The sequence below is a fragment of the Lissotriton vulgaris genome, chromosome 2_1, assembly GCF_964263255.1.
Source record: "Lissotriton vulgaris chromosome 2_1, aLisVul1.2, whole genome shotgun sequence".
NCBI lineage: Eukaryota > Metazoa > Chordata > Amphibia > Caudata > Salamandridae > Lissotriton > Lissotriton vulgaris.
In genome coordinates this window covers 1,454,223,877-1,454,237,228 of record NC_141687.1, presented here as the reverse complement: position 1 = coordinate 1,454,237,228, position 13,352 = coordinate 1,454,223,877, and the positions used below count along the sequence as shown (strand labels likewise).

Here is a 13,352-nt window from a genome sequence, read left to right as displayed (position 1 = left end):
GGTCAGAGTAACAGTCACTAAATTCTCGAGGACGAGTACTATAGAACATTTTCTTTTAATTTAACTAAAAGAAAATACTGCCATGAAGCATATCATCTCTGCTGGAATGCTGCTAGAACTGTCTACTCATAGGACAAACTCCTGAAATCCACTTTTCGGTTTCATGGATATCAGGCTACAGCCTGCTCTTATTTTTAATTAAGGTAAACTGACAAATTCCGGTCCAAATGTAACAGTATTAAAAACGTATTCCGTTAAATTGGGGGTCCAAGTTAGTATATTAAAAATCCAGCTCCAATAAGGTCAATGAGAGTATTAGCTCAAGGGAAAACAAGCCCTCACCCACCTTTGGGTGGCATGCTTCCTCAATGGGTCGTCGCTGCAATGACTGAAGGGCCCCTCAAGTGGGTTATTTGCCAGCAGATAAGTGTGAAACAACTGTCATCCCTTCCACTGAGTATTACAGGCGATAATTTTGAGTGCACTGAGGGACAGTACGTATTACAAAATCATTAACCACGATTCCTCCTCTAGACTTCAAGAGAAGATCTGGATACTGTATAAAGCTGAGGTGTCTGGATGGATTACTAAGGAGGAAGCAGATTTCCTCATTACCAACAACCCAGAAAACTGTATTTCTACCAACATACCAAAATCCACAAAGAGGAGAGACCATCACTGGGGAAGCATACTGTTTCAGGGATTGGATCTCTTCTTGAGCCACTCCCTAAATTTTGGGATAAAAGATCGTTTGTTAAGAGGACTTGATGGAGCAGGGTTTTGAGAAGATTAAACCTGCTTGGTTTACCTCTCCAGTAACTTTTACTAATAATGTGTTGTGAAAATTAACATGCACAAACACAAAATCACAGGGAAATGCTTTGCGCATGCGTGCACTAATGCAGAGACTAGTGCATGACAGACTAGGCCCCATTTGCATTCTGTTTTTAAATATAATAAAATAATGCTGCTTTTGCAATTTAATGCTTTTGCTAGGAACATAATATGGGTTAATGCAATGGTGAGTGGTAAACAGTGAAAAGTACATTTCGTAAAATGAATGTCTGTGTTCCATTCATTGTAGAGAAACGCATGGGCCTACATTTCTGCATGTCTGTATGGGTTAAAAGGGAAAATCATTTAATAAGCAGAAAATCGAGCTCGGAGAGAGAAGCGGCGAAGGCTATGGCTGAGAGACCTTCGAAAAGCATTTGTCTGCCAAGTAACAAGAATGTGTCCATGAGAGCGGGAGGAAATGTACAAACCTCTTTCGCAGAGAGTGACAGCAAGAAACAATGAATGTGTAGTACTTTGCAACATATTATTTGTCGAAGGAAATGTGAAGTCATCGGACGTGGCTAATATAGTGTGATTTATGAAAGACAGAGCATTACGAAAATATGATCGTGACTATGGTGGTGTGATAGAACACCCCTCGAATCAACCAATGAGAGACTGAGTTTTCGTAAATATTTCAACTACTGTGGGTTGGACATGTAGGTTTTAGGGTATAATGGATGTGCCCCCGGGATGGAGAGAGGCACGGTTGAGAAGAAGCTTAGAGGGAGATCGTCACTGTCTGTCGGTTTGCTAAGGCCTACCTCCTGTCCTGTATCTAGACTCCTGAATCTTTGTTCTCTGAATCTATCTTGGGGAACTCCCTACTATCACTGTGGCCAAGGGGTGGAATTTTCATTATTCCTTAGGTTAGTATTAGCTAAATGATCCGTACTTTGCATAATAATTTGCAAATGTATTAGTCTCTGAAACTTTTGTCTCTTTATCTACCCACTCCTTCATATGCATTTGATCTGAGTTTGACACAGTTTACATTGATAAATGTTCTCTCTGTGATTAATGCATTGTTTGCTTTGTGATCTCTGTACATGTTGAGCTTATATTTACTACATTATTTGGTGATAAAATGTATTAACTTTATGCTGAGTTTGTGGTTATTTAGAAATTATAGATAGATGGATAGTTAATATTACCATCAACTTCTCAACTTTCGGTCCATCAACCAGAGGAAAGAAGTTGATATGCAGGCTCAGTTAGGTATTTAGGGCCAGATGTAGGAGCCCTAATACTGGTTGGTAACGGCCGAATTCGGCCATTACCGACCGGCATTAGGGTTTCCAGATGTAGGGGGCCTATATTTTACCGAATCTGTAAATTTTCCGAATCGGTAAATTTACAGAATCGGTAAAATACCGAATCGGTATATTTACCGATTCGGAATATCCACACGTAGGTGGCACTCCTAAGAGTGCCACAGGCCCTTAAGAATCGGTATTTTACCACCCAATCCTATTGGGTGGTAAAATACCGAATTCAGGTGTGCATGCACATCTGTGCATGCACACCTGTACAATGTGACACACAGACATGCCCTTAGGGCATGTCTGTGTGCCACATGGCACACAAGTCCGGAATTGGGGTGATAGAGGGTGTCAAAGTGACACCCCCTGCACCCTTGCAGAATTTGGTATTTACCGAATCGGTAAATACCAAATCTGTATTTCCCATTGATTCCTATGGGCTTCAAGGCCCATATGAATCAATGGGAAATACAGAATCAGTATTTACTGATTCAGTAAATACCGACTCTTACAGATTCGGTAATTTTTTACCTACATCTGCCTCCTTCAAATTTACCGACTCTTAAATACCGATTCGGTATGAGTCGGTATTTATGAGTCGGTAAATCAGATTTACCTACATCTGGCCCTTAGAGTGTTATAAATGAGCCTGTATAATGAACAACTGATTTGAGTGTTCATTAGTCTTGAAACTCAACCCAGCGTCATTTCAGCAGATAGTGTTTGGGTGAATGTGTATGGGCCTGTGTATTGTTATTAATTATCGATCACTGATTGGCGCTGGATCAGAACAAACATTTCTTAAGGATACTAAGGATGCGGTTAATCTAACTGAGAACATCAACACTACTATAACCAACCGACTAATTACACTTGATCTGGAAGCCTGTACACAAACATCCCACAAGATGCTACATTAAGAGATGTGGAGGAAATGTTAAGACCTGAGATGTGGGATTCCACCACCCTTCTTCATTTTATTATACAGTGTGCTATGATGGCACTTAAAGATAATTTCTTCTAATTTGAAGAAACACTATCTCCAAATACAGGGAACATAGATGGCCAGTACCTTCGGCTCACGTATTGCTAGTCTATACATGTACAGCTTTGAGAAAAGGTTTCTACTCTCAAAGAGGAATCCTTAAGAATGAAAGCTAGGAGTATGACCTGAAAGGTGATCCAGCGCTACCCTTTATCAGGGATCAATACTCATTGATTATTTCTTACCAATGGCTCATACACATTCACCCAACTCTCATATTCCTGTTGCGCTGGGGGTCAAGTTTTTAGTGAAGGGAAAATTGTTTCCTTCACTGATTCCTGTTTAAGACTTTGAAATACATAACTAAATATATATATATATATATATATATATATATATATATATATATATATATATATATATATATCAACACTCTTTCCTCTCGGTCGACGGACTAATTAGTTGAGTAGTTGATGGTAATACTAGTACTATCTATCTAGCTAAATAATCACAGACTCTTCGTAAGATTAATAAAGTTTATCTCAAGATTTTGAGAATATTCAATGCTCATCGCATGCAGGTTACAATGCAAACAAAGAATCCCACAAAGGAAAGAAAACAATCAATGAAATGCAAACCGTGTCATTCTCATCAATGATACAATATGCACATGAAGGAATGGATAGATGGAGTGACGAAGGTTTTAGCAATATAATAATGCAAAACAATATACATACGACGGAGTGGATACATGGAGAGAGAAAGGTGTCAGCAATATAATAATGCAAAACAATATATATATATGAGGGAGTGGATAGATGGAGACAAAAGTTTCAGAAATATAATAATGCGAAACAATATACATATGACAGAGTGGATAGATGGAGAGGCAAAGGTTTCAGAGACAAAAATACATTTGCAAATAATTATGAAAAGTACTAGTCAGAAATAATACAAATCCAAAGGATCTGTGAAATACCACCCCTGGCCAAGGAGATGGTGGGGGTGCCCTGAAATAGAATCAGGAAACAAAGTTTCGAAGAATCATGACGGGGATAGGAACAGCTAGGCCTCTCTGCAAACCGACGGACAGCAACAAAATCACCCCTCTCTCCTCTGCACTCGACCTGTGCCAAGCTAGCCCCCTCAAAAAAAACATACCCCCAAAGGCACCCCAGTTATACCCTAAAACTTACATGTCCAACCCACATTAGTTGAAACAATTTACAGGATTTGACTTTCTATTGGTCAGTTATGGGAGTTGGAGCATCACACCACCCTGACTCCATTCACAAATTCTCAAGTTCATTGTTCTACAACCTTTCTCATTACGTAGTACTTGACTCAATCAATCAATCAAACAAGCTTTATTTGATTTCAAGTAGTAAAATCATAAAAGCATACATGCATATAAAAACAAGTTCATCCTCTAATAACATGATCTAAATACATCTATGTACAACAATCTTCTAGATTACAATAGTAATTTCATACTATACTTTCAGACATATAATTCATCCTTTGGAAAGATTATCACATGAAAACTCCCCGGAGTTCACAGATTGCTTACTTTCCGGATCCCTATTACATTCTTTAAAAAATACCGCCATAGAGCCAATATAATAAAAACTGTCCAACATCTGCAGGTAAATAAAAGCAGGACAACATTGCCTCCACCCTCCCTTTATTAGTAATAGTTTTAACCATCTTTGCCTTTCGGTGAGGTAAAACTTACAAAATAAAACCACGTGGATCATACTTTGTTGTGATACGTTGTCACACGGGCAATGACATAAGTTTCTTGACCAGTCGTTGATATTTGGGTATGAGATCAGATGGTGGAGAGTCCCAAATCTAAATCTGGTCAAGAGATATCTTTCGTATCTTGCTTGGTACGTATTGCAAGTATAGTTGGATGCTACACGTGGTTATAATCAGCTGATGATTGATCACTGTTGGTTTGTTCAAGGCAAGAGCTAGCCTATTATCTTCTAGATGGGCCATAATGAGTCCTTTGAACTCTTTATGTTTAATGTCATTTAAGCTATCAGGCAGGGAAAAATATTCGGGTGGGCGATATCATGCATAAGATCTTCCACATATTTTAGCCATGGAATTTGACGGGTATTATCTAGTTTCATGGCATCCCTCATTATATCCCTATTTAGGGTAGAACTCTCCGTAGTCCACATTCTATGCCATAAAAGGGCTGGCTGGGCCCTAATCAGGTCATAGATGTATGTGACTCCCAGCTCAGAATGGCAATTAAAAACAGATGCTGTGAGAAGTTGGCCTGGAATATGATAATCACTAATTCTAGTGAGCACCTTGTACCAGTCCAAACGACCCTTATGGTGATTGGGTGTAAGTCAACCTTATAGACAAGCTATCCTACTGGTAGCATGGACTTAAAGCAGTCTTAGGCTTAACTCAAGAGGGCATGTGAAGCCAGCTGTTTTACCATATGCAATCCTTTTAATACCAAATGAAAGGACACCACACAAGTTATATATTGTGAAATATATGTATTTATTTCTAGAATAATCCCCTTAACTCTTTATGAGCACAGGAGCACAAGCGTTAAACAAAGAACACAGTATAAATACAATATGCTGCACAATTATGCATAGGCCGGGTGGCCACTCAAACCATATATTAAGAATGTGGTATAAGTACCACGTCCCGAACAATGAACAGGCCTAGTGCCTTGGGAATCGCTGGGCATACACTAGACTAGCAAAGGTTAGGTCGGGAGAGGCCCACAGGATACGGGTGCAGAGTCTATAGGCAACCGCGTTTACCATACAAGTCAATGGTGCGTAAAAATCAGAAAGTTATAGGTTTCAGAGACTTCCGACTGGACTAGAACTTAGACACTTTTAACTAGGACACTAGAGGTGTAATCCCCTATGGGAGCAACGGAGTTAACTCGTTACCTCACCCACAGGAAGCGGGTGCAAAGGTCCCAAAGTGTGTCGGGTTTCGTTGTGGAGTTCTATGGAGCCTGTAGATGAAGATGCTGCAGGAGGCCAGGAGAGAAGAGTCCGGTTGGATCGAAGGGTGGATCGAAGATGTAGAGTACCTGAAAGTAGAGGGTACAGAGTTCAGGTCACTAGCCAGTAACCAGCGAGAAACCAGGAAGGAACCAGGCGATGTTGGGTTGCAATCAGGTGATGTTGAGGTGTTTGTCTCCGCTGCCACATGGACCAGGAAGGATCGAGGAGGTCCAGCTGGTGAACACGAGCTGTCCCACGAAGGCTCTTGCTGTCGGCGGTGTTGGTACTCGATTCGGAGTCACCAAGCCTTGGCAAGGGCAACCCACGCAGGATTCGAAGATGTCTTCTTGATCGGACCGGGAAGGTCAGATCAATGGCTCCTTTTCAAGGGGGCTGGGGCCAGTCTGGAGCAACCAGACCAGCAGTGTAGTTTTGTAGTTTCGTCGTCACAGAGGCCACTAGCCAACGGGCAATCGACCGTACAACGCGTCGAGCAGGAAAATGCAAAAGGGCCCCACGCAGCGAGTGTGGAGAGGTGATCTTTGGTGCAAAAGCTGCTCGGGGCTGGGGCTTCTCGTACCCCAAAGCACAGCCTCGAGGGAGCCTCGGGAGCTGCACAGGAAGCACTTCGTCGACTTTTCAAGATGGCCGGTCTCACGTCGCCTCCACGGGTCTCAGCTTTACTAGGACTGTGGATCGGGCTGTTGGAAGTCTGGGTCTTGTTGGTCTCTGTCGTTCGAGCTACGGCGGGAGCAACGGCAAAGAAAGTCTCGTCGCACTGATGGTGCCTGTTTGCACAGGGTGGCCACTCCTTGACCACAAGGGAGATTCTTCAGTCTTCTACGTCGAGTAGGATGTCGAAGGGTCCAGATGTATGTTTCAAAGTTTCAGTAGGATGATCTAAATTGCATTGGCACAGCTCCTACCTTTATTCCAAATCAAGGGCCTGGATCACATGCTAGGTCCCTCCTATGGGTGGAACCTGGGAAGGGGGTGGTTACACCCCTTTCCCCTTTGTCCAGTTTTGCGCCAGAGCTGGGGCTGGAGTGCCCCAGCACCGGTTTGAACTGGAATATGCATGGGGTGCCTTGTGCCCCCCAGGCAGTGTCTAGTTTCATTCAACGCTCCCTGCTACAATCCACTATCTCCTGTCTGGGGTGGTGTAACACTTCCCTGTGACAGGATACCATTTGCCCAGGCCTCGCCTGCCGGAGTTTGTCAGCAGCAGGAAGCCAGACTCGTGTCTGTGGCAGCAGCATCCATTTTGTGATGCTGGGGCTTTGGTTAGATTTAACCGCGTTTAAGCAAAGTAACATGTCTTCTCCCTCTAGAAGGGTGGAATGCTACCCCCGTCACCAGAACTGGCGAGGGGGTAGTATTCCAAAGTGTATGACACCTTACACAACATGTTTTGATAAAGCCAAACCAAAGTTAACAAGTAACCGCAAGGATTATAATGCACTTAAGAGTATATGGTATGGCAATATCCCGGAACAGCTAAGGGAGTTGGTCCCGACAGCTGCAGACAGGCTCAGCTCATGCTAGAGCACCATCTCACATAAAACCAAGCACTCTGCCTCCAGGATTGAAAAGGCCTGCCATAGGAGTGACTTATAGGTGTATATGTGTCCAGATATAGGTTTAGATATAGGTTTAGATATAGGTATACAATATCTAAGCAAGGGGTGATTACAAGACCTTGCCCCAGCTGAGTGATCAGCTAGTTGTGTCAGTTTGGATAGCCAGCCAGGGGTGGCAAAAGATATGCTGCAGCCCCTGGTAGGCCTTGGATACACCTATGCCCTGGGTACCTATAGTACACTGTACAGGGGCTGATAAGGTAACCCAATGTACAATTGGGTATGTACCTAAAGAACATGGATATGAATTTAGAGAGAACAGCAGGCTGTGGGTCTGATTAGCAGGCCCACAGCCACATTAAGTCGAAAACCAGTGAAGCAAAAAGCAGAAATTGGGGTGACCATAGGAAAGCAGACCCTACTCTCCTACAGATGCGTTAATTGGGACGCTCAATAGGGACCTCAAAAATGCATTTTCGGTACGCTGGATTGGGGTACAGTCTTGGAATCCCCAGATTCCTGCCACGTAAAGGGCTATACTCACACATTTAGCGCGGTAAATCCTCAGCATGATTTCCAAAGGCCTTCTCCCCAGCTTTTTTGAGAAGTTAAAAAGGGCCGCTATAGACTTCATGTATAAAAGATTCCTTGCCTTAACCGCTGGTGCCCAGGAACCTGTCCTGTCAAAAAGAATGCCCAAATATTTAAATGAATGGGTAGTTTCAACTTCGCTCCTCCCCGCCTGAAATTTTCTTTAATTATTTTTAGTTGTTCCGCAGGACATTACAAAGCTTTTCTTGGCATTCAATCTCAGGCCAAGCCTATCCATTAAGATAGAATAAAAGAAAAGCGCCCTCTGTAGGCCAATTTGGCTGCGGGCCATAAGCACAGCATCATCTGCATAAAGGAGGGATGCGATGGGGCTGGAATTTACATAAGGCAGGTCCCTAGTATGTCACACAACTCCTGCTCTAAGGCGTTGGTATATAAAGAAAACGGTCATTTACTTGACTCATTTATTCGATTTAGTATTTGTTACAATACATAATTTTCTCATATGATTCACAACCACGTCCGCGGAAGAAGTCTTTGGTCCCACGGTCAGTCTCATATTTTGGCAGGCAATCCCTGTTCTTTGAGTTGCATAACCTGGAACTTTGTGCCTCTTCTGCAGCACTCAGCATTTCTGTCTGTTCTGTCAGGTCATTCGGTCTTATTTTCCAGCCCCTCATCTATCCGGCCAATTTAAGAAAAACTTCAGGACTTTTCAGCTCACTATGGCAAATTAAACATATACATTCATTAATTACATGGAAATGCACCTTTTCCCGGTTTACCTCCCATCTTTGTACTATCCTCTGTTAATATATTTCCTAGCATAAGCTTAAAGCAAAAGCGGCATTATTCATTATTATTTTTTTTAACAAAATGCAAGATGCGAAATGCAGCTCAGACATGCACTAATTTTGTTTCTTTCGAAACGCCAATGTAACTGCGGCCTAGTTCTTTCATGCATCACTGCATACTAGTGCACACATGCGCAAAGCGGTTTCCCCATGTACCTGTGATTTGCACGTTAATTGTTCCACTGCAAACTGTTAGTATGTATTATGGGGGTGTTAATCTGAGCAGGTTTCTTTTTGGAAAATCCTGCTCCATCAATCCACCCTCTGATGGCTTTCTGAAGCCATCATAAAATACCTACTATACCAAGTGCCATCTTTATTTAGTTCAGTACTATTTTCTCTTTTCATTAATTGCTCATCTGAATCCTTCATTTTGTCATAGTAATCTCCTTTCATCGCTTCTAATTCTATTTCATCTCTTTTTCGCTTTCTTGCTCTTTGTTTGTTATTAGATTTGGTCATTTCTCTTCTTCTACACTCACATTTACAACACTTATATGGTATTATTATTACTAAGGCTATTCCAGCCACTGAAATGATTGGTATTATTATTTTTCCTAATAAGCTACTTCCAAAGATAGAAAACCATTTACATACAGAAGAGAAACCCTTACCAAGTCTCTCCCAGACACCATCAACCTCCAATTGGGTCAAATCTTCATGTAATTTCGTAATATTCTTTATATATCCCTCAATACCTTTACTTTTGTCAGGAATATAAGTGCAGCAGTGTTGAATTTTCAACATGCCACAGCCTCCACCCTCTTTTGCCAATAAGATATCAAGCATTGCTGTGGGGAGCATAGATATCTCCACTCCCAGTCGCACTGCTAGAAAGGATATTCAATCCTACTTTAAATTTCCAAAGTCCATTTGTCCATTTTCAAACCATGTTAGTCCAGTGGTTTCTCAACCTTGTGATGCTTTCCTTTATAATAATCCCCAGGCATGTTTAATCATGCGTTTTGAATGCTTCTCATATTCACAGCGTACCTCATCAAGAATACAACCAAAACCAAAGATTCGTCCAAGACAGCATTCCTTTATTAACACCCAATGCATTTCGGGCTTAAAATAGCCTTTCGTCAGGGGTAATTGTAATTAAACCATTTCAGTAAAACACATTAGTACTGTGTAATCGTTGATCGAACATATACAGTTCTTTAAACTTTTAGTATTGCACAACATTATAAACATGCAACCTATTTCCCCTGCATATAACATAACAAATATAATCAAAATCATAACGCATTGTGAACCCTCTTTACCCAAACAATCCTTTTTCACCCATCAACTTTGTAAAATTTCCCATGTTCCCTCCTACCATCTTCCCTCGAGCGTCGTCATCCACCCTCGATCAACGTTTCACAACTCTGTTTCACTGAGATCACTTCATAAACCCTTCCATATATGCAGTGTTCACCCTTCTCCATTACTAATATCTAGCACTGCCCCACTGTCCCACATATGCTGCACCTTCCCTAATGCAAGTCACTTAATCAAACAAAACCATCACACACTTATTCCCTCTACATTACCCCGCAAGTTTCACACCCACCCAATTCTCCCCACTATCAAACAAACATGCACCCTTCCCTACACAGGTACCTGTCAAGAAACCGCATTCCACTTAACACTCAACATTCATCTCAATGTGAATGAAATCTCCACCTTGTGAAACCGCCATTTAAAACCAACGCTCCTCCCCCCTTGCCTCAAACGATTCACACCCGATCCAAAAATACCAACACACTCCTTGGCTCCAATTCCCATAATACATTTTGTCTCTATTTTAAAATCACTATCGTGAATCAAGGAGCAGAAACACAACCTAAACAAAAAAACAAAAAATGTTGCATGAATATAAACGGTCCATATGTCTGTTCAAAAATTGTAACCTCATTTAAAACTAAGCTATTATTCATTAGAGCCGTGCTGTTTTGCCATGTGTGTAGTATTAGATGTTTCTTCGTCCAGGTTTTCAAATCCAATTTTACTTCAGGTGCATTGCAAACAGTAGGGCAATAATTATATGTAAATGGGGGGAGGGGGGGCAAGTCGATTTTGCAAAACCATTGATCTGATTGCAACCATTTGTGTGTCAATCCCAAGAACCTTCCAGCAGTGTCTGTCGTTAAACGATCAACCACTGTGGACAGTTTTCAAATTTTGTGTGAATTTAGAACGACTCCAACTGAGGATATTAGTGCACCAAAAATATCACCTATTTCTGAAAAACTAGCTCTCTTTTTACTTGTTAGTCCTTGTTTTATCTCAATTATTTTGTTGTCTCGGTCTACATGGTAGACCTTCAGGAAAATAATTGCAAAATAACAACCACCATACCAATGTGCAGGCAACCTGTAATAGGCTTTCTTACCATACACATAATAAATTCCTGGAAAAACAGGATCAGTTCCACTCTTTAATCCCCAACCTCCAGTAATTTGGAAAGTATGTTCACATTCACTTGTACCAATGAAATAATTGTTCTAGTTAGTTTTCATTCTTAGCAAACAGATTTTTCCCTTCTGATACCAATCCAGGGACATTGCAGCATATGTCTAGCTTTTCTCATAATTTCCCAATCTAAATGTCAATGGTGGTACCTGTAAAATCTGTTCAGCAGCTTTTCTTTGAAAACTTTATCTTCTATTTTCTACCATGTTTATGAACCCCTTTCTTTTGTTTTTTTCTTTTAGTCTTTGGAGTCATTCAATTCATTTCCTCAGGCAAGGTTGCACCTTAAGTTTTTCACAGTTTCTTTTAAGGTGGTTTCCATTTGCTTTTATCAACTTGCTCTGTGTCAGTTCTGTCTTTTTCTTCACTTGGATCTGAGCTTTCAATTTCTTCCAAGATAACATATGTCCATTCCAGTGCTGTTTATTTCTAGCTTGGAATTCTCACTCTTTGTTTTTCGCACTAAATCTGCTCCTGACTCTTCTTGTTCTGTTTGACTTGTGACCTCATTAATTTGCTCTGGTTGTCTCTTTGACTTTCTTCTCACAAGAGTGTATTTCAGTCTATTCACTCCACTGGGCCAATTGTCCCCCTTTCTTGGTCTTTTCGTTTGAACTACTTCATCACTTTCTTCTTCTGTTTCACATGTTCTTTTACTTGGCCTTTCTCTTATTTCCTCTTGGCTTTCAGTAACTTCTGTTTCTGCTGATTCACAATAATCTCTCTTTCTACTGGTTCAACAGCAGACTCACAAGACCCAGTAGCTGGTGCCCACTCTATTTGACGTTTGCTTGGCTGTTCATCATCAGTTTGTTCTTCAGAATCTGTCACTCTAGATCCCTCAGCTTCACACACTTCAGCCTCTGTTCTTTGTCTTCGGTTTACCAGTTGCTGATCTTCTGGTCTTTCAAGTAGACTTGGGACTCGTCTGGTATGGCTCGCATGAATTTAATTTCACAAACCACCACACTTCACTGCTGTTGTTGTCACCAAAATCACGTGGAAAGGTCAGTTCCACCTGGGTTCTAAACACTATTTTCTCATGCGTTTCTTGCGAGAACCCAGTCTCGCGGACTCAGGTCATGTGCTTGATTCAGTTATGTTTTAGTGGCATTTTTTCCAACCTGGGGAGACACAGAACACACAAGATCAGCCAATCCTCTGCAATAATAAAGCACTAGATCATCAGATATATTTGTTCGCTGGTACAATGGCTTGTCTCATCGCTCTTCCCATCAGGATTTCATGTGGACTCAATCCCGGCTTTTTGTCAGGAATGCTTCTAAGACTCATCAATACAAGAGGTAAAGCATCTGGCCATCTCAGTGTTGTGAATGCACACACCTTTCCTAACCTAGATTTTATTGTGCCATTGGTCTGCTCAACCACTCCATATGCTCCGGGTCAATAGGCACAACGCAGCTTCTGTTCAATTTGCAATGCTGTACAAATCATCCAAATGATCTTGTTATTGAAATGGGTTCCTCTATCTATTTCTAAAGTGACTCGAAATACAAATCTAGGTATTAATTCTCTTCAAAGCAATTTTGCACCAGTTAGGTTGTCATTCCTTCTTGTTGGATAGGCCTCCACCCAGCGAGAGAACAAGCAGACAACAACCAAAACATATTTCAGCCCATTGCACGGGCGGAGCTCTATGAAGTCCAATCGGAGTCGGGTAAATGGTCCTGCTGCTTTTCAAATTCGCCCCCAACTAACTGTCTTTCTGCCTGGATTCTGCTGCTGGCAGGTAACGCACCTCTGGCAAAGACTCCCTGCAATGACCTTGAACATTGGGTTATACCATGACTGCTTTAGGAGCCTGA

General features: G+C 41.5%; 1 protein-coding gene across 4 annotated transcripts in view; it reads right to left on the bottom strand.

Moving 5' to 3' along the window:
- Positions 1-13,352, bottom strand: part of LOC147732747 (ATP-dependent RNA helicase DDX25-like) — a 1,983,894-nt gene that overhangs the window by 1,198,434 nt on the left and 772,108 nt on the right. The window lies entirely within an intron of this gene.